This window comes from Calonectris borealis, chromosome 6 (assembly GCF_964195595.1).
Source record: "Calonectris borealis chromosome 6, bCalBor7.hap1.2, whole genome shotgun sequence".
NCBI lineage: Eukaryota > Metazoa > Chordata > Aves > Procellariiformes > Procellariidae > Calonectris > Calonectris borealis.
In genome coordinates, this window is record NC_134317.1 from 20,204,350 (window position 1) to 20,226,698 (window position 22,349).

The following is a 22,349-nucleotide window of genomic DNA, read 5'->3' on the forward strand; positions in this document are numbered from 1 at the left end:
AGGGCTCCTCAGGCACAGGAGTGAAAGCGCTGTGCATATCGCCCTAATACACATTTCATTGTCATACAAGTGATGATTTTTCTTAAAACCTTGCGGCTAACGATAGTGTTAGGCTACGTTTGTGTCCTTGCGTACATGTGTCTTTGCATATTTGTGATTTGCTGCAAGAAAAGGAGGCTCCAGTGGATCTAATGTTTTTTCCTGCTGGCACTAACGTAGCTTGAAATAAGTATTGATGGTAGCCCCGTTAGAGGGACTGTGTGTACCTGAATGCCAGCTATCATTTGACAAGCTGTTGGCAACACTATAGTGTTGGAGTACCCAACACCCTCTGGATACACCCAGACCTGAGGGTCTGCCTGGGCTCAGAGCTGCCCCCCCAGGGCTGCCCTCGCTCCCTCCGCTCGGCTGCCCACCCATGGGGTTAGGATGTATTTTGGGAGGCCAGAGCAATTTCCCTGAATTGGGCACTTGAATGACAGGGACAGAAGGGGGAAAAACCTCTCTCTGATATTTCCACTGCTTTGCCCTTTTATCTAGTCATTATTGGCTCTGCAGAGTGTGAAATCCTGCCATTCAGGCTCAGTAGTGATTTACACCCATTTTGTAGTGGTTTAAATAACTCCCGCAGGTGCAAGACAGTGAAGAATCGGGCCACTGGGATGCACTAGCCACAAGGGTGTACTTACTGCCTCATATGGCAACGAGATTGTGAAGAACACCATAATGACTCTTTGCGTTCAATCCCAGCCACACTTAAGTGTGTACGTGTACGAAACAGCTTTAGAAGAAGTGTGTAACAAAGAGCCTGGAAAGCTAAGGAATAATTCAGGAAACTTCTCTAGGTTAATGTGCTGAAACTTGCTAGATATATCCTCACAAAAAGAAAACACTTATTAGAAAACCTAAGTGAAATGCAGGGTGGATGTGGTATAAAGTTGTTCACCTTAGAGACTACAGTTAAGGTGAACTGGTACGTGCTTGTAGTCAGAGCAAAGCGTGCAGGTGTTGGCTCTGCACATCTCTGAGAGCTGATGATGGAAATAAGGGGGGGGGGGGAATAAAATAAGGCTGAACACTCATCTTTTCTCCTAGTGTTAGGGGAGGATGCAATATATTAAATCCTGGGGGTGGTGCATGAGCAGTTATGACCTGAATAATTTGTGTTATATTCCAAGGCACCAGGTTTATTTTCACTGTATTATTTGACTCTGGTTTTCTATACCAAAGACACCTATGTCTGAGCAGGTACCTCCTCTGGTTTGCACTAACCTAACTACAGGTGAGGTAGTATAAGGACTCATTTATTCCATTGATGCATGTATTGCACTTGTCCTTTGGGTAAAGGGAGGACTTTAGTTTCCTGCCCTATCAGTCTAACACCTTACATGAATGGCAAATGTGATTAAAAATAAAACAATGTAACAAAATTAGACGTCAACCACAGCTACACGCTCAAAAAGGGAAAAAATAGGATTAATAACCGATGCAGTGAGAGAGGTGAAGCATGCTCGCAGGGAGTAGAAGTAGCAAATGTTATAGATGGTACTATATACTACGAATGAACATCAAAAGCCTCGGAGGCTGGGTTCAGAAGCTTATCAGAAGTTACCTTGGCCTATTTGATTGAGAATTCATGCTGGTAATTTCCAAAGATTGGATTTCCTTGTGAGATCTTTAGTAGTTTCACGTCTGGGTCAGATTAAAGGACAAGAAGAACAGCTCTGCTGGCACTACAGTATTTCTGCTTGCTAGCCTAGTTAAAACTAGGAAGTATACAGATATTAGAAACATATAGAAATAAAATACTCAAATAAAGCCAGATGTTTTTTTCATGCTTTAGAACAGTGCTGTGTACAGTATAATCACTTGAAGTACACAAAGAAAACCCAGACATAATCTTTTATCTTTTCGCTGGTTCCTAAATGGGTCAGACAGAGGCTCCTTTTCATGGAAAGCTCCACGCCTTCAAAAGCATGTGGCCAAAATTAGGTACCTAAATTCATAATACCCAACTAAAGTCCCTGGGATTTTTATATTGTTTTTTAGTATCAAGGCACTCAGAATTCTCCCAGTAAACATTCAGCACCTTTGAAAACAAGAAAATTAGATGACTGGCTTTTAAATACATCAAATTTCAAGTGACTGGCAGGTGTGGTCTTTTTTCTGCTGTGCATTTTTGTTACAGAAAAGATACATATTTCTCGGTTGTCACCTGTATTAAATAGTGGTGAGCTCTCAAATCTTGCCCTCTAAACAGCCTCAAAGGACAATGATAAGAATTCAACTGACCAGCGACACGTTGAGAGGAATTCTACAAATTCAGGCTTCTGATGTCACCAGAATAATTTTGGCAAGAAAAATACTCACATTATCTGTCATTTCATTTAAAGTAAAAAAAAAAAAAAAATCTTTTGGGAACCCTTGAACTTGGCGATGACGCTTCCAGGGCAGCGGTGGCAGAGATGCGCCCTGCAGCAGCTGGTGGGTATTGACTAGCGAAGGGATGGAGGTATGTTTTTTTTTCCCGAGGCAGAGAAGTGCGGCTGCAGCGGAGCCAGCGCTCCGCCACCCGCCTCTCGCACAGGCGGGGATGAAGCCGGTCTCGACACAAGATGGCACCAGGGACCAGCCTCTCAGGGAAGCCTTCCAAACCTTTAGCCTCATGGCCCGCAGCAAGCACAGGTGTTACAAATCTGTTGTTTTCTTTGAGTTACCAAAAATAGTTAGTAAGACATATTTTCAGATAAACAAGATTTCTGTATCAGCAATATCGCCCGCGCCGGTCGCACTCTCAAGCACACGCTGCTGAAAAGGGTTCCTTGTGTCGCAGCATGGCACTCTCTCCCATCGTCAAGAAATGCTCTCGGAGGAAGTCCTGCATGTTACAGCCTCTTTGAGCGCCAATGTGAGGGTCTTTCCTTTAGCTCTAAAATGGAAATCATTGAGGTATTATTCCCTCTCATTAACTCTCATGGACTTCCTAGGGAAAGAAACATCATTTAGCTTTTTGTGCCTAAAACTGAAGTTAGGATGTCTGATTTCCAGCGCAGAGTTTGCAGCTAAATATCTGGGATGGCTGAAAGTGTATTCTACTTAAATGTGTACTGTAATGAAATGATTGTAATGCTGACAAATATGAGAATACACAACAGTGTCTAATACGACCTTCCTATAAAAATAATTGCCCTTTCTGTTAATGGCCTTTCAGAAATTAAATGAACTTAAAATAGAAATCTGGACATTCTAGCATGAAAGGTACACATATTTTTTAGAAGCTGTGTTCATATTCATTCCTCTCAGTGGGACAAAAGTGTGCACTGGGAAAAAAATGGGCATGGTTCAACTTCTTACCTCTTAAAACTAATTTCAGAAATGGTATGAAAAATCCAGTTTCCCTAATTCATTTCTTCCATGTGAATAACTGTTGGAGTTGCCACACTGACAAAGGAATGTAAATGAGAAGGAAAGCAGTTTAAAAATGATCGCTTCGTTAGTACTCGGCTTGCAGTCTGGGGGTATTTGGGGCTCCCCGTTCAGCTCGCTGGCAGTATAACCTCTCCGAGGCAGGTTGCACACCCGGCGGTGAGCGTGCTGCGGGGCTGTGCGTTCTACAGCAATCACACAATTAAGTAGCAATGACTGGCAACACTATTGCTCAATTAGTCTCATACAGTATGTCAAGCTAGGAGATATTTCACAAATAGATATTCCAGAGGTACTTGCCTCAGTGAATTCACTTTAGGACAAGGCAGCATAAAGACTTGTTTTTAACTGAAACGCATTATCCTATAACATCCTAATTTTTTTCTTGTGGCTAAAAGCAATGGGTCAAATTCTGTGAGTTACACCAATAAAGACTGTAAAAGTCAGTACATTTGGACAGATAAGTCTGCGAGAAGCATTGAGCCCTGTCTCACAGTCAGTGTTTATAATAATCTGCAGACGTGGACCATGCAAGAAGGACTATCACCCTACTAGCACCTTGTCATGAATTGTCATTTGAAATGATAACATAATTGTGCGCATGTACCGTCATGAGGTGGCCTGAAGCCAGAGCCTGAAGCAGCCAGATGAGCTGTTAAAGGGAGGTGATGTCTTCCACGTCTGAGCAGGTGGAAACAAGATACACATCTCGCTCTCCCTAGCCCACAAACATGCTACTGCTTCTCTAGGTGCCCCTTAGGGGTCAACACTCGGGATGAAAAAAGGCTTGGCTGTTCTGTCCTGAGTGTCAGACTGCTGGGAGATTACAGGTTGCCACAATCTGAGCAGCCACAAGGCAAACAAATAAGCACAAAGCACTCATGCAGCTCTGCTGTTATTCCAAAGATGTCCTGTGGCAGCGACACAGAGCTGGGTCGGTGCAGTGACCCTTCACTGGGGCCAGGCTTCTCTGTGCCGTAGTGTGCGGGCGTACAGACCACTGTAGGTTCTCACTGTAGCTCTTTTTTTCAGTATCTTTGATATCTTTTTCATTTATGCTCAAAATCTGGAGAGGTTGCCAGAGCAGATTGGGAAACCAGCACAATTTTTTTAGCTGAAAAAGGTGTGAGAGCTGACCCTCCCAATTTTCTGAGAAGGTACGGGAAGTACTTCTAGGACACTGTTTTCCCGTAAAAAGTCAGGAACCATTGCTCAGCCCTATCACTCACCTTCCTACCAGGGTGCTACAACGTTGCCATAATACTTTACTGCTCTGGGCACGATCCGCTATGGTAGATTCAAATGTTTGTCCTCCTGCCACCTGTTGACCATCGCCTTTCATTCCCTCTGTCCTTGCTCCCTTTTCCACTATATTTGCCCCATTTCCTAGGGCGGAAAGTGGATTCCTCTCTGTGAATGTCTCATCTAATCTGTGTGACTATGGGAAACAACACAAGTGCTCTGTGCCATGGTCTGTGGCCTGAGGACTAGCTGGGCAAGTTTTGAGCCATGCCCATCCTTGGCTGTGTGCTTGGCTTTACTTGTAGGTAAACCTGTCAGCATCACTGAGGTGCACTGAAACTACATGTAGCATTTTGCTGGATTTGGGACTTTTCAGTTCTAGGGAAGGGCTGGCCAGGACTGGTTGCTCTTTTTTAAGAAAAATGAGACTTTGGAGAATCGTGAGAGACATGTTAGAGACTGCTAATAGGAAGGCTGCAGTTAAGAGAAGGCTGTGCCAGAATATCATGGAAGTAGAGAAAGGGAAGACTTATCACGGAAAAAGAGGAAGAAGAAGGTAGAAATTAGCAGTTGAGAAGACACATCCAAGAAGAAAGCATACAGTGTTTATTACAGACAGTGAGAGGGAAAATTTAATCAGGATGGATTACTTGATGAGAGAACTTTAGAAAAATATGGCATTTGGGAAAATTAGTTAGATATTAAATTAAGAGATTGTATAATAGCAAATCAGGGCAAACATTCTCATTGTCAGGATTTCTGTTGAATAGTTTCCTAATAGGGATTTTAAATATTCCTTCAGCACATACGTCTTCTAACATGTAATTTCTACAATACAGAGTCAAACGGCATCTATTTCTGTAACGTCAGTAAATTATGCCCTTATACATTTGAAGACCCTTCAGTAGTGTAACAGGACTGAGTTTAATCTGCAATAGGAGTCTGAACTCCAATTTGTTAACTTTGGTGAGACTAGCATTTCAGCTGTAATATGTTATTACCCTGCTTTCATGCATGTAATGTAAAAAAACATTCTATACTCAGGAAAAGAGAGGTGGTATAACTTGTTCATTGAACCCAGTTAAATCCTCCTCATTCATTCCTCACCCATTTTGCATGATCTGTGCTCTGTATAGTAACAGGACAAATATAAAATCTGCACATACATGAAAGAGAATAATACCTAAGTGGAACCATTTAAAGTAGGGAGCCAGCTCTATTTAAAATGCATTAATATTGATCTTGTATGTTCACCAAATGACAGCGAAGTATGGTCCAGAGCACCTCATTTACCCATTTCCTTACTTTTACCAGTCTGACCTAATGCTCTTTTTCAAAACAAAGCAATTGAATTTGGTCCCTGGTAAACAAACTCCTCTGGACTCATGGAATGGTAATTCACGAACCAGTTATTGTTTACCCATTAGGCTTGACAGTCTTTACCAATGTTATCTCATGCCTTCACATAGGAGCTAAAAATGGCCCGTGCCATGTTAATAACTCTATACACTCTAATATTACGCCTCAGATCCACAATAAATTAAATACGTACGGGAGCCAGTGAAGTGATGGGAATATGCCAAAGTTCACTTGTGGTTTTGTCCTGAGTGGGGGTTTAAATCTATTCACAAGCCCAAAACAGACTGCATAACTCAGCCAAGCAGAGGGATCTACAGGTTGGCTGAGTCAGTAGCCAAATAAGGGATGGTGGGTTTGTGTAATGTGTGTTTTTACACAGCCAAGAGTTCAGGAGCAGGGACAACAACATGGTGGGACAGAGGGAAAAATAAAGCCAATTCAGTGTTACCCCATTAAAGCTAAACATCTGAGGTTCTAATGTGGCGATAAGATGTGGGGAGTGTCAAAGAGTGCATGGCGTCCGTCTTTGTTAGATCTTTACATCAAACATTTGAAGGGTTTGCCCAAAGAGGTTCTTATAATTCACCTGAGCTTCCTCTTGCCTTGCCTCTCATTGACTGTGTGAAGAAGCCTGAGTGAGATGCAGAGGTGGAAGAGACCCATGCAAGACCGTGCAATGCTGAATCCTACCAGAATATGGATAATCCTTACAATATCTTCTCAATTCTTTGTCCAGATTCAGAAATCAATTATCTCAAAATTATCTTTAGCCACCCAAAGCAGGCCATCTCCTTCTTTTGATGTTTATCCAGTTTGTCTGATTGCAGTTGGTTACTTTAACCAGCCAGCCCACATTAACCAACCTGTTTCGCACGCACCAGGTATGACCTTAGCCTCTCTAGGTTCAGACAGGAAGACCTAAAATGTCTTTAATCTTCACTTAACTCAGAAGAAAGCTTGAGCTCAGCTCCTAACATCTCCTCCTTTCACTGCTCCAGAACAATGCCTGAAAAGTTTGAGTTATTTCATGTAACTTAGAAATGTGAATGTGTTACGAGTCAGCTTTGAATATGGCCTCGATTCCAAAAGGTGTTATCATCAAATCAAAATTATTCACACATGTCAAGTTAACATTTTATTTTTATTCCTTACTCAATTTTTGGCAAGCTTACAGGAGCTGTCAGTGTTTCAGTATTTTGAGAAGAATATTTTAATAAAACAGTGATGTGCTGAAAGGGGTTCACAAGAACTCACTAGAGGCCCTTGTTAAAATTCTGCCACCCTTCAAAAAATTATTCCCTTGCCTCTCAAGGAGTTCACCCCCTCTCTGGATACTGCTAAATCATTTCTGCCAGGGATGAGTTTCATCCCTTGGGGCTCATAAAGATACTTCTGAAGAGCAAATTGTTTGCCTTTGAAATAGACCAGATTGCATGAAATAGCAGACACTTTAAAAATAAATTCCTGGGGTAGCAACACTTCCCCACTCCCCCCGCCCAAGCATCCGATCCGATCTCCGCCACCCGTACCTCTCATTGTGTTATACTATCAAGTACTCAATCTATTTCTCGGGAACAAAGTATAAACAGTTCCAGCAAGTGCACTTAATATAACTTTTTTGCCAAGTGGCATTGCCTCCCTGCTAGGCTGTGGCTATAGGAAAGCACTTATATTTAAATGTAAAAAACCGAAAAAGCCAGGTTGTCCCTGCGAGCACACAGGGCTTGAGTTTATTTCAGTTTAAAAGAGGAAATATTTGTAGGACTCTGGTGTTAAAGTATTTCAACATATGACTGTAATAAAATAAAAGACATATTGGGTACCATGAAAAAATGCAGGACTTGAAATAAAAATGGGAATTCTGGTAATCTTGCCCAAACTGGTTAATTCTTTATTTCTATTACTTATTTTGATGTGTTTGAAGGTCTAAATTATGACTGTGTGGACCTAGATGAGGTTAGCCAGAAAAAGCTGATGTGCTAGTACCCAGGTGTGCCAGAATTTCTTTTTAAATGCTGAATTGAGAGAAAATATCTGGGTTGAAGTCTTCTTTCTCCTAAGTGCGATCTTACCAATTACTGAAAAGCAGAGTCTTGTCTGTATAGGATATGCATGGTCTACATTTCATTATCATAAAAATTTGTTCTAAGATGATGTTCTTTGTTTTAAAACAGAAGTAAAACCTTGCCTATTTGATCCAAGTGTAAATTAATACTTTTGCATTTCATTAGCCAAAAGAAAACCTGGAAACTCAGAATGGCCTTTTTTCCTCATTGGCTTCTTAATCCTGGAACTCAAAAATGACTGTTTAAATGGGAATATTATTAACTCCTTTCACAGCAAAAATTTAAATGCCCCATCTGACACATTGTTTAGCTTCGCTTGGATTGCTTCTGCCAATTCAATGTCTGTGGCAACTGAAAGGAGGGTATAGACCACCATTTAAAAGAAATGGGTCTTAATATAACAGCTAACAAATATAGGCAGCTATTCCACTGTTGTATTGTTTGTTTTCATACCTAAAAGTTTCACTAAAATCCCTCTCTTTTTTTTTTTTTTTTTAAAGTGCTGTGAAAGTAAGCTTGCTGTTGACCTAAAGAGCTAAAATCCTGTTCAGTGGAATCTTGCTCTTGAGCAAGATTTAGGTTCACCAACTACTCGTGTTCACTGGTTCGCTGATGTTTGTCCTGCTTCTTGTGCCAGTTTTGGAAAATAGCACCAATGTGCGTTAATGTGCCTTGTGTGATCTGTTGTCATCGTAAGAAAAATGAACTGACCAAGCAACATGTTATTAGGGACTATTACTTAAAACCTGCCTCAAGAAAGTGTTGGTTGCTTCTGAAGCTGTGATGTCATTATAGTTTTACTGGTTTCTTTGCAGAGAGTAAGGCATGACTATCAACATGTATCATTATTTGGACAGAGCATCACGAAGCTTAGGATGTACTCTGCTACTCATCCACTGAAAGACTTTGGGGAAGCTATTCAGCCTCCTTATATCCTGATTTCTCTCTCTCTTAAATAGAATAAGATATTTACCTTCTCTATGAAGTGTTCTCACATGAGTTTTGATGAAAAATGTTATAGGAAAAATAGTACTAATAATATTTCAATGGACTTGCAAAATGAAAAGTGGCTGAATATCCAGGAGAATGAACATTCTCCTTAGTAGTTCACAGTCACAGTAGCTTTTGCTGACTGGCAAATGGCTAAAGTCTGGAATTTCTGTCTTATTCTAAAGATTTGAAGTGTGTAATTACTCACTTAGAAGAGTTAGAGTTGAAGGGAAACGTATAATGTATAAACACATATCAGAAGACGCAGCTTCATATGCAGTTTAGAGTAAGAGGAAAAAACTTTTCCTAAGGAAAGCAATTGAATGTGCTGATACCCATAAACCCATAGGTCATGTAATTCCATGGACGAAAACACTAAAAAATAATCTCTGGCGGTTTTGTACAAACTTTTTTGGGTTTGTTGTTGTTAAGATCATCTTTAAAGCTATAGCTGAAAGCCTGTATCTAGCATTTCTTGTATATCCAAGTCTGCAGTTGTATCCAAAGCAGGATGCAGAGGTGTGTGCACTGCCTTGCTGAAAAAAAAGGAAAAAAAAAAGACATTTTTGTTATCCATTATGACGGGGTGTGATCGTTGCAAACAAGTTTTTCAAGTACTACTTGTTATCTTCAATTAATCAAGAATTGCACTGGTTTTGCAATGGTAGCAGTAGAACTTGAAGTGTGAAAATTCTTAGTACAATATCCAACCAGACACCCAAAATCCTAGAAAAGCCCTGAAGTGCCGATTTCCTTGAATTTAAGTAGCTGGAAATATTTGCAGTGGTGTAATAATCTGACAGAGAGCTTATCACTGAAAACAAGCGCAGCATGTCACCCTGGTGAGCAAACCATCCTTTCTGGGAGGAGGTGTAAAAGTAGAAGTCAGGAAGAGGAGAATGTGCAGATGTTGCAGACAGTCCTGGTATGAGAACCAAGGCAAGTCCTGAGGATGTCTAAACATCCATTTAAACAGAATCCTTAGTTATTCAAGCCAGAAGAAACTGCTGAGAAAAAGAACGACCTGTGCCAAGGATCTCTATGGACCGTTCAGCTTGGTGGCAGTTACAGATAGAGAGATCCTTCTTTTGTTGTTTTGACAATACGTCTATTGAATTAGCTTTACCCTGACTTGCATTCTTCCTGGGACATATTAAACAGAACTGATAAGCGTTAGATCTGTCCTCTGAGTCAGCAGAGTTTTTAAGGAAAAATGAAAGGTATCATTAATTTGGATTGCTTTGGAATCTGTTGTGCAAAATCCCTAAAATACAAAAAAGAATATAAAAAATGTCAACATAAAAAATCAGTAATTAAACTTTCCCATTGAGAATTTCATAGACCAGCTGTCCAGGGTACAGCATTTATTTTGACAGAACAGTTTGTTGTCAATATTAGCTGATTCAAAGTGTATTTCTTCAAAATATAACTGTGTCCGCATTGAATTCTGCATATATATTTTTTTTTTTTCTTCATTTGTGATCTGCATTTAAAATCCCTTGCAGAAATGTTGGAATGGGCTACAGTTGGTAAAAAATACATATGCTGCTGAGTGCAGAGTGGCAATGATTTATGTTGGTATGTAGTATAAGTGCTATGGAGATATGCATTACAATGTTAGATGAAGATTGTTACGCTGATGATGCAGAGCATATATTTGCCAACTTTTCAGATGATGGAAAGACAGAGTATATTACCAGGACTCTAACAATGAATTTAGAGACAGGTTTGTTCCTTTAATATCACATATCACATAGCAGCCTATGCACAGTTCCAGTCTGAAGACAGCTATGAGAGTTGTTACATGTATTTCATTACTGTATAGACGATGTGTTCATGAAGCATCATTTTATATGAGCAAATTGAAGGAATTCATTTTGGTAAAAAAAGAGAGATATACATGAATAGATTTCTCTTTATATTTTAATTGTGGCTGTCCTGCATAAGGCTCTGTTGTTAGCATCCATTAGCACAATGCCTCTACATCTCAGTGAGGGATTTATCGACTTCAGTTTGACTCTGCAGCCACAGTGGTTTAGGCATGAAGTAGCCGTAGGAAATTTAGAGTCTTATACAACAATTGCCAAAAAAAGGAATTGACTCCAGTAGCCTTCAGCAGAGACTGGTAAAATAATTCCTTCCTGAAGCAGAGAAAGAAACTATGAAGAAAGTGTCCAATCATAACTAATTGTTTGTAAAGTATGGCCATCCAAGATTGCATAATGGAGTAATTTAGATATAAACAATTACTTTATAATTGGAAGGGGATAGAGGAATCTCAGACTGATAAGGCTTTAACCACAGTGCAAGTAGAGCATAGGACTTCTTATAGTGCAAGGAGAAAAGACTGAGATGCCACACTACACTGAGTCACAGCTAAAATACCCATCTTACTCTGCTGCATGGGGAAGGTCTTTAGGCAAAGATCATGTTTTCTTATCTGTACTGTGTGATGTTTTACTCTCTTCTGCTTTCTTTTTATGCCTTGAAATGCTTTCCTTTACAGGTTTAAAGTAATTGATTTCTTGTAACTGCACACTCTCTTTTAAAACCACTACTTTTGTGAAATCATAGAATCATAGAATCACACAGGTTGGAAAAGACCTATAAGATCATCGTGTCCAACCGTCAGCCTAACACCACCATGCCCACTACACCATGTTCCTAAGGGCCTCATCTACACGCCTTTTAAATACCTCCAGGGATGGTGACTCCACCACTTCCCTGGGCAGCCTGTTCCAAGGCCTGACCACTCTTTCAGTAAAGAAATTTCTCCTAATGTTCAATCTAAACCTCCCTTGGTGCAACTTGAGGCCATTTCCTCTTGTCCTATCGCTAGTGACTTGGCAGAAGAGACCAACACCCACCTCGCTACAACCTCCTTTCAGGTAGTTGTAGAGCGCGATGAGGTCTCCCCTCAACCTCCTCTTCTCCAGGCTAAACAGTCCCAGTTCCCTCAGCCGCTCCTCATAAGGCTTGTGCTCCAGGCCCTTCACCAGCTTCGTTGCCCTTCTCTGGTCACGCTCCAGCACCTCCATGTCCTTCTTGTAGTGAGGGGCCCAAAACTGAACACAGTATTCGAGGTGCGGCCTCACCAGTGCCAAGTACAGGGGCACGATCACCTCCCTACTCCTGCTGGCCACACTATTCCTGATACAGGCCAGGATGCCGTTGGCCTTCTTGGCCACCTGAGCACACTGCCGGCTCATGTTCAGCCGGCTGTCAACCAGCACCCCCAGGTCCTTTTCCTCCGGGCAGCTTTCCAGCCACTCTTCCCCAAGCCTGTAGCGTTGCCTGGGGTTGTTGTGGCCGAAGTGCAGGACCCGGCACTTGGCCTTGTTGAACCTCATACAGTTGGCCTCGGCCCATCGATCCAGCCTGTCCAGGTCCCTCTGCAGAACCTTCCTACCCTCGAGCAGATCAACACTCCCGCCCAGCTTGGTGTCGTCTGCAAACTTACTGAGGGAGCACTCGATCCCCTCATCCAGATCGTTGATAAAGATACTGAACAAGACCGGCCCCAGCACTGAGCCCTGGGGAACACCGCTCGTGACCGGCCACCAACTGGATTTAACTCCGTTGACCACAACTCTCTGGGCTCGGCTGTCTAGCCAGTTTTTTACCCAGCGAAGAGTGTACTTGTCTAGGCCGTGAGCCGCCAGCTTTTCTAGGAGAATGCTGTGGGAGACAGTGTCAAAGGCCTTACTGAAGTCCAAGTAGACCACATCCACTGCCTTTCCCTCATGCACTAGCAGGTCACCTGGTCATAGAAGGAGATCAGGTTGGTCAAGCAGGACCTGCCTTCCATGAACCCGTGCTGGCTGGGCCTGATCCCCTGGTTGTCCCGGACATGGCTCGTGAGCACCCTCAAAACCAACCGCTCCATGATCTTCCCCGGCACCGAGGTCAGGCTGACCGGTCTGTAGTTCCCCGGATCCTCCCTCCGGCCCTTCTTGTAGATGGGAGTCACATTGACGAGCCTCCAGTCATCCGGGACCTCCCCAGTTAACCAGGACTGCTGGTAAATGATGGAGAGCGGCTCAGCAAGCTCCTCCGCCAGCTCCCTCAGTACCCTCGGGTGGATCCCATCCGGCCCCATAGACTTGTGAACGTCCAGGTGGCATAGCAGGTCATTAACTTCATCCTCTTGAATTATGGGGGGTTTATCCTGCTCGTTGTCCATGTCTTCCAGCTCAGGGGGCTGAGTACCCTGAGGATAACCACTCTGACTACTAAAGACTGAGGCAAAGAAGGCATTGAGTACCTCAGCCTTTTCCTCGTCCTTGGTGGCAACGTTCCCCCTCGCATCCAGTAGAGGATGGAGATTCTCCTTGGCTCTCCTTTTGTCATTAACATACTTATAAAAGCATTTTTTGTTGTCTCTCACAACAGTGGCCAGGTTGAGTTCTAGTCGGGCTTTTGCCTTTCTAATTTCCTCTCTGCACGACCTAACGCGATCCCTGTACTCTTCCTGAGTTGCCTGCCCCTTTTTCCACAAGTGATAAACTCTCCTTTTTTCCCTGAGTCCCAGCCAGAGTTCCCCATTCAGCCAGGCCGGTCGCCTTCCCCGCCCGTTCTTCTTGCGGCACATGGGGACAGCCCGCTCCTGTGCCTTTAAGACTTCCTTCTGGAAGAACGTCCAGCCTTCCTGGACCCCTTTGCCCTTCAGGACCGTCTCCCAAGGGACCCTCTCGACCAGTGTCCTGAGCAGGCCAAAGTTCGCCCGCCGGAAGTCCATGGTAGCGGTTTTGCTGGCCCCCCTCTTTACTTCACCAAGTATCAAAAATTCTACAATTTCATGGTCGCTAAGCCCAAGCCGGCCTCCGACCACCACATCTCCCACCAGCCCTTCTCTGTTCGTGAACAGCAGGTCAAGCGAGGCATCTCCCCTGGTGGGCTCGCTTACCAGCTGCGTCAGGAAGTTATCCTCCACACACTCCAGGAACCTCCTCGACTGTTTCCTCTCTGCCGTGTGATATTTCCAGCAGACATCCGGAAAGTTGAAGTCCCCCACGAGAACAAGGGCTAACGACTGGGAGACTCCTGCCAGCCTCTGGTAGAATATTTCATCTGCCTCCTCGTCCTGGCTAGGTGGTCTATAACAGACTCCCAGCAGGAGTTTTTTACATAATCTTTCACATAATCATAATCTGGCGGTGGCCAGGTTGAGTTCTAGCTGGGCTTTTGCCTTTCTAATTTCCTCTCTGCACGACCTAACGAGATCCCTGCACTCTTCTTGACTTCATGTGTCAGAAATCATTCCCAATAGGCAGCGTGGGGAAGACTCATCAGATTTGTCTCCCGGCTCTGTACGCTGTCCTCCAGTCAGACAGACTAGACAGAGACAAGGAAATGTACAGCTGTGAAGTTACCTTTCCATTAGCAACAGCTTGGTCAAGGAAAAGTCTTTTAAACACTGACGATACATACTCATGTACAGCCATAATTAAGTATGGCTGAAGAAAGAAATGACTAATAGTCAGCAGGTAAAGAGATGCAAATGCAGCTGCAACTGACTTGGAGGCTGTGTGGTGGGAGTACTTAGGAGTCAGGAACTGGAATCAGCGTTATTCAATAAATTCACTAGTGACCTTGAGGATAAAATTAATTCCATACTGATTAAAAGTTTCAGACAACAGACCCGAGAGGATGTGTAAATAGAGAAGATGGTAAATTGAAAATCCAAAGGTATCTGAATGCTTTGAGGCACTGGGTGGGTCAAAAAGAGATTAAGATTATGTAAAGAAAAGCAAGATGATACATCAGAAGAATTTGAAGTTCCTCATTGTTGTAAGCAACTGTTGTAAGCAACCCTGGCCACACCAGCTATGTTTTATTAGCAGGGAAAAATAAAAAAGGAAGGAGTCACGGGTCCAGAGAGAAAACTGCAAGGAGCTGGAGCACCATTCCCATTTCATAATAAGGAATAGAGGCAATAGCACCAATTTCTCTTGTGATCCAAGTGTCCAAATGAATTGAATCATCAAAGGTTATACTGAATAAGTGTTAAGCAGAATATGGTTTGAAAGAAATTAGTGTCTTGTAATAACTGTAAGGATAAAAGAGTCTAAAATATCCAACTATATATAATATCTATGAAATTAAGTTGCATAATGTAATGACATGTTATGCTACCATTAACACATTATAACTATGTAATTTGGAAGGCTAATTTTTTTTGTAAAACCACTTAACTACATAAAATTGAAAATAATGATTATTGTAACTACTTCCATTTTTTGTCTTTAGAAGTTCAAAATTAAATATGCCATATACAGTTATTTTATGGTGATGTGTAATTTTATGAAATGGTCGTATAACATGTACAGTAATTATTGACGTAAAAATCCTAAATACATAAATCATCGTGTATAAAATCTGTTATAACACATTAACTTTACCAGCAGCCAAGGTAAGTCACTCAGCATCTCATTGACTTAACGCCCAGAGTTGACCAAGGGATCCAGATAAGATGACAGGAAATTGCAAATCTCAGCTAAGATATATAATAATCATATCAAGGCAGCTGTGGATCTGAAACTTCTTCATTCTGTTTTCTTTTGACTTTCTAGTACCTATTTATTTCAAATTTTTGAAGACCAACGTGGAAAACAGTAAAACCTGGCAGGTCAGTCAGATGGCCCTCTTAGTCTAGTTGTAAATGTCTCTTGCGTTTGGGTTCCCATCAGTTCTTTGGAGACTATTCAACTGCCTAATTCAGCTCATTTTCAGGAAATTTTTTTTCTGATATTCAGTCTAATTTTTTCTCTCTCTTTCTTGCTAATATGCTTTAAAAATTTAGACTGTTATCATTCTCCCCATATGTCTTACTTATGACTGTGTGAAATTATATGTATACATGTCTTCCAGCCTCATAACCATTTCTATTAGTCTTCTCGGAACTCTCTGTAAATTGTTGCTATCAATTAGAGAGGTCTTCTGCTCTGAGTCATAAATCCATATATATTTCGGCTACTTTGGGGAAACCAACCTTTCCTGCTAATTAATCAAAGTTATTAAAAGGAATATTTATTTCATGTCAGGATTATGTGAGAGGGAAAAATCAGTTGTCAAACTACCAGCAAAAGTGTGAGCTCATGATAAATTAGAGCTGATCAAAAAATGTCAATTCTCACATTTTTAAATTTGCCTTCATTCTGAAGAAGTAAGAAATTTTTTTAAAAATCTTGCATGTAGTTAAAAAATTACAGAGACAAAAGAAATATTTTGAAAGGTAATCTGTGCTAATAACATACTCTGTTCTGAGTTTGTAATGTTATTGTGTTTTTATATTTAAATAAATCAAACAATAAAAAAGATTTGCAACAATATAATTATAAATTTTTTTAGTTTATTGACACACTTTGAATTTTTTCATTTGAAATTCTGACAAACCTGTGCATTCACAGGGAAGAATGTTTCACAGAAATTTTTTGATCAACTGATTTTTGAGGAGATAGAGCTAGAAAAGCTACATTCTCTCACATATCTCCCTCATTGCACAGACTGAAACGTGATCGGCAGTTTCAAAGCACTAGTAATTCTATTATACTGTATCCTCAGAGAACAGGGCTGATGCACTAATGGGCACAGAGGATTTTACAGAAAAATACAGAAAGAGAGTTTATGTGAATCATCTCATGTGCAAGCTTTACAATCTCACAAGAGGGGTAGATTTTACATGTTCTTTGTAACCTAATGTTCCTAGGAAATGTAATGAGTTGCGTTAGATATGGGCAACTTTGTTCATCCTGGGAGTCTGGAAGAACAGAGTAGGACAGAAGAAGAACAGAGGAGTAGGAATATCCTTCCCTTCTCTGCAGCTTCTCCTGAAGGTGTGTGTTGCCAGAAGCTGTCTTCTGCTGCTGCCTTACAATGCCAGAAACCCGCCAGAGTAGACATCTTACAGGATCGGGGAGAGGTGGACAATGTAGCCCATACTCCATGGTTGAGTAGATGGTGATAAAATGATTATAGGCCTTCTGCAGGTATCCTATAGTCAGAATTGCCTGGAAGGATGGAAAATGAAGGGATTTGTGTATCCAATTTCCTTTGTCTACCCGATTTCTTTCCACTGACTTATTCTGGTCTGTAAGCTGTACCCAACCACAGAGCAGATCTGTCTCAGCCTCATCCGCTTTGCATTGCTGAATGACACAGCAGTGTTAAAGAGCTCCCCAACAAGGGTGAGTGATGGCCCAAAGCCAACATAACCAGCTCAGTGCAACAAGGTCACTGTTTCCCGCTGGTCTAAGAGGAGTCTGTGGTATGGTGGAAACATGAAGGACGAGAGTGCCATGCTGCAAGATTTCTTTAGCATCCAGAGAGTGTTTACAGAAGCATTGGTGAGCCCAGCATTCCCTGCTAGCAGCTGGTTATTTGCTGCTCAGGAGCCTCCATCAGTGGATTTTTCTTCCATAAATCTGGTCACTCTCTCCAGCATGTTTAGAGGATCCTTAGATTGCTTTACCAGGCACCATTTACCTGTTTACTGAGGCCAAGTATCAAGAGAATAGTGAAGTATTTATATGAGAACTTTCATTAAATGCAGTGCAGGTATTCAGAAAAATCTGGCCCAAGCAGTTTTACTAGCATTCTCAAACTTTTATACACCTGAATAATTTATTTCATCATGCACGAACTTTACTTCCAACATTTATTTTCTCAAGATTGTACATCCAACACGGCCCTGTAAATTCAGCTGAAATGATGGAAATCAGGCGAGTTTTTTACACTGTTAAGTACTCTTTTCAACAAAGAAGTAGCAAGTATTTAAAAATCTTCTAAGAATGGAAAGCCAAGGTGTTAGCTAAAAAAAATTAAATATTGTAAAAATGTTGACAGAAGTTATTGAATTGAAAATTAATGCTGCCACTCAGAATGACTAGCCTACAAGTGTGGAGGTGACAGTGTGCTAATAATATTCACCGGTACTTTAATACTAGATTTCATGAGTATTAGTCCTGGACATCGCTGGCTTGTTTTCTTTTCCCTATGCAGTGCGCACACACAAGTCCCATTAATGTCAGTGAGAATTAGCATCAAGAGGAGACTATAGATCCCTAAGATATTTTTTCATAATGTTGAAGACTTAGTTGAAGAAACTATGGGAGATCAATAATGCACTGAAGACACATTTTGTTCCTAGCTGTGACATACCACATGTTTTTTAATGTCAAAACTCAGGTAGGAAACAGAGGCAACAAGGATTGGAAATAGCAAATTGTTTGGCTGGCTTATTTGAACTGAATAGCTTTTTCCAATGACAATGTGGAGCATAATGCAAGTAATTATTACTGATTCCTGTTACTACATTTTTATGTTTCTTTCAGAGTAAATGTGACATCCTACTGCTAACTGGCAATGTTATCTAGTGTCTGTTCTGCAAGCCTGTCTCTTTGGCTTACAAAATATTAACTGGCAGGGTAACCTCAAGAAAAGCCCAAAGGGAGCTAGGTATCGTCATGATACGTTATGTGAACAGCTTGGAGTTGAAAGATATCCTGCAGTAACTATTCCATTTATAGAGAATTTCTGCAAACAGAGTTAAGTAAATGTTTTATACCAGTATCCTGCTGGCTTTTGACTGTAGATAAAGATGTCGAGCGTGGCGCCTTTGAAATATGGGCTCTAATTTATGCAATTTGCACTATTTTTAGTGCCAGACAGCTGTTAGATCTGATTTTTTTTCTCTTCAAATAAAGAACATTTGGGATTTTTTTTAGAAGTTATTAATATTGGTTTATCATTTTTTGTAATATCAAGCTCAGGATGCATGATTACGTTTAAAGAGGAATAAGCTTGAAATTCGGGAGAGCTATAATGTGCTATAAAGGCACTGTTTTCCTTAAATCAAGTTAAAGGATAATTATGGGGGGAAAACCTGTTTTTGCAACTTGCTACTTTCTTCCAAAGAGAGTGATAGTTGCTATTGAGAGTAAGGTCAACAGGGGGGAAAAAAAAAAAAAAGGAAAAAAAAGTGAAGAAAATCAATAAATACCTAAATTATTTAAGGACAAAATACAACGGGGTGTCTTACTGTCACGCACCATACCCTCCATCGGAGAGCAGACAGGTGGATTGTCTATAGCCAGTGCTGGGTTGGACACTCTCTCCAGCATGCTCATTAGTAGCTCCGCGCCTAGGCTCCCTGTTAGTAGAAAGGCAGGGATCACAGCAGGGAAGTTAGATCTCAGGCTTCTCGCATTCCTGCTCTATCTTAGCAAAGCTTTGCAAAGCCTTTTCTGGCAGCTCATTAGTAGGTGCACTGATGCATAAGAGAAAGTCATTAGAAGTGTTTTTCAACATTGGCTTTTGATCAGGTGACTAGTAGCTTCGTAGAGACATTTACTTACATTGTTTTCTATAAGAGATTCTGTTGCTATATTGAGAATGACATACATATAAGATGTGGAAAACTAGCTTGACCTTTCTACGACAAAAGAAAAAAAGCTCCATTAGTTCCCCGAATCTTGTCTTTATATTGTCAACTATGACGTAATAGAAGCACAGAGTACTCACTCTTTTAGCTTTAATAATCTATGCCAAGTTCAACTATATCATTTGATTTAAGGTTATGACAAGAAGCACACCAGTGCACAAGAATACAGCTGGCATGCCTTAAGCTTTATGAGTTACTTTTAACGATAAGCATTAGCTACTTTCTTTCTCCATGCAGACTGGCATTTTTAGCATTTTAAGACTAAATCTATCTATAGGGCAAAGTGAAACACACAGTAAAATTTTATTGGATCAGATAGGGCGGACTGCCTAAGTGCCCTGAGTATTATCTCCACTGGAAAGATTCCCTAGTGCATGGGAGTATTTTTGCTAAACCCTGAGAAAACTATGCAAGTTTAATTGGAAATGTTTCTAACACAAACTATACCTAACATCTTATTTTTTTTAAACCTGCATAAATAGGCTGTGGAAAATGAACTTGTGCACACAAGCCAAAGAAGTGTGGTGTAAAAGTTATGCTTTGATAATGAACATGCTTCTTTTGTTATTGCCTTTTTCCAGACACTTGATTTTTATGTAATATTTCACATGCCAGTGTGGCAATACTTCTCTAACCCAAAATGCCTGTGATGACTGTCTAATGCCTTTGCTTCCTAGAAAAATGTCATGTTAAGCACATGTGATGACGTGCAACCAAAACAAGAGGAGGTAAAGCTGCTTTTGTAAAAGTTTACTGAAACAAAATGCATCAGCTTAATCAGGCCTGCTTCTGGCTATGTGCGAACATGACATGCCAATTACATAAAGTTCCAGATCAGCTAAGACTCCTGCTGACTAATTCAGTGTTGATTGTTTTCCGCTACATGGCTTTGAGTGCTTGTTAAGGCTAAAAAAAGAAAGGGAGAGGGGCAACAATTGTAGGAATTCTTTGCTTCCATCAAACTGTCTTATGATTGCCAGCAATTAGTTAAGCTCCTTGGCAGTAAAATGACAAGATGGGACTTGACCAAATACAATGTGTGGAGCACATAGGCATCTGCCCCAGCTGAAAGACATTACAATGTTTGTTAACCTTAAGGGTCATTCCTGATTCACTTCTGCAGACAGAAAACAAGATTTATATAACACAGATCAATACAGCCCTAAGACTTTCGCCATTGAGGATGCTAGATTGAGGCACTTCTCTTTATCAGTTTACCATGACACTAATGTATTTTGCCTGTTTTGCCTGGGCAGTGATGAATCTGTTGGCAAGAGAAAACAAATAAGTTCTGTTGTTGAGAGACATGTTGTCTATGATTTGTCTCAGCAGACATGCCAACTTGCTGGCCAATTCATTTCCTATTTAATTTAAGTGGCATATCTGTCTTCCCCTTTCTGGTATGTCTTTTGTCTGCTGCGCACCCATACTGGCACGGCGAGAGGCGCTTGCAGTAGATCTTTTCAGGTAAGACTGATACAACCAAGGCTGGAGCAAAGTCAGGAATCAGAATCCCTGATTTTTAATAAAGGATTTTTCGTAAATAGTTCTTTTCTCTCTATTTGCAGTCTGAGACAATCACTTTAATCATCTATTTCAGACAGATTGTAGCGATTTGTTTTGCATAGCCATAACCCAATGCCCTTTGAAAATATGCCCTGTAATGTGCCGTACTGATGTGTGGTTTACGATGCAGCAAAAGTTAACAGTATTTTTCTATTTGTGAGAGCAACTTTTAAAAAATTTTATTTGTGTGGAAGAGAAAATGTGCATTTAGCGGCCAGTCTAACCTTTGATGGACAGAGAGAAGCTGGGTGCTTAAGGACTGCAAAATGAGGCCTGTTGGTAGTGAGAACAAACGTTATTTACACCAAAAAGTCCTTTCTCTTGCTTCAGGATGAAAAATGCAATTCTGAAACTGTTATTTCCTGTCTGTCCCAGGTTTGTCATTCTTTCATTAAAGCAATTAGTTATACAGGCAGCTCATAGTTTCTGGAAATAAGACAATATGTAAAATATATAAAAAGAACGTGTCTTCTCATAAAACCTACTCAAGCAAATATATGTTGAATGAGCATTTCCCCAAAGAGGCCCTACATCTGGTGAGATGGGAGCTTGTATCAGAGAGAGCCTTCTTAGCTGAATCCCCTTCAGCCCTGGAATTTTCTTACCCAGTTTGTTAACCTCTAGGGCAGGGTGCAGAGCTCATGTGCTCATTCAGGGCCAGATCCTGCCACTCTTATTTATTTTGAGTGGTAGCATACTCCAAAAGCAGTTAGATCAACTCCAATGGGACCATATGGTTCTACTCAATGCAAGGAACGGTGGCAGAATCAGGGCCTTGGGCTTTTTCCAAAAATGCATTAGGGGTAACAGATAGGCATTTTGTTTTGAGAACAATAATCTTCTTATAACTCCGTCCTTGTTATTGCTGTGATAATAGATTTTAGTATTCTGCATTCCACAGGCAACATGACCTTTTTTGATTCGGGAGACTATGGCTGTGGGCACAAGTTATCATAAATTGAATTATAAAATAAATGGAATATTTGAAGTGCTAAAAGAGAGAGGGACAGGAAAGGTAATAATCAAATGGTTCAATTCTGAAAACTTTTGCTGTCGGGTTTAATACACACTACCAAGTAGAGCCTTATCTGCATCAGCACGTCCATCTACCACTGCACTACTGCAAGTTTGTAGTTTCTACAGGACCATACCCTAAATTAAGAAAGAGCTTACCGAAGATTGGAAAGCAGCGTAACGTAAAACCATCAAACAGTACCACCATTTAGCGAGGACAGAATTCAAGCAGTGGAACAGTTAAC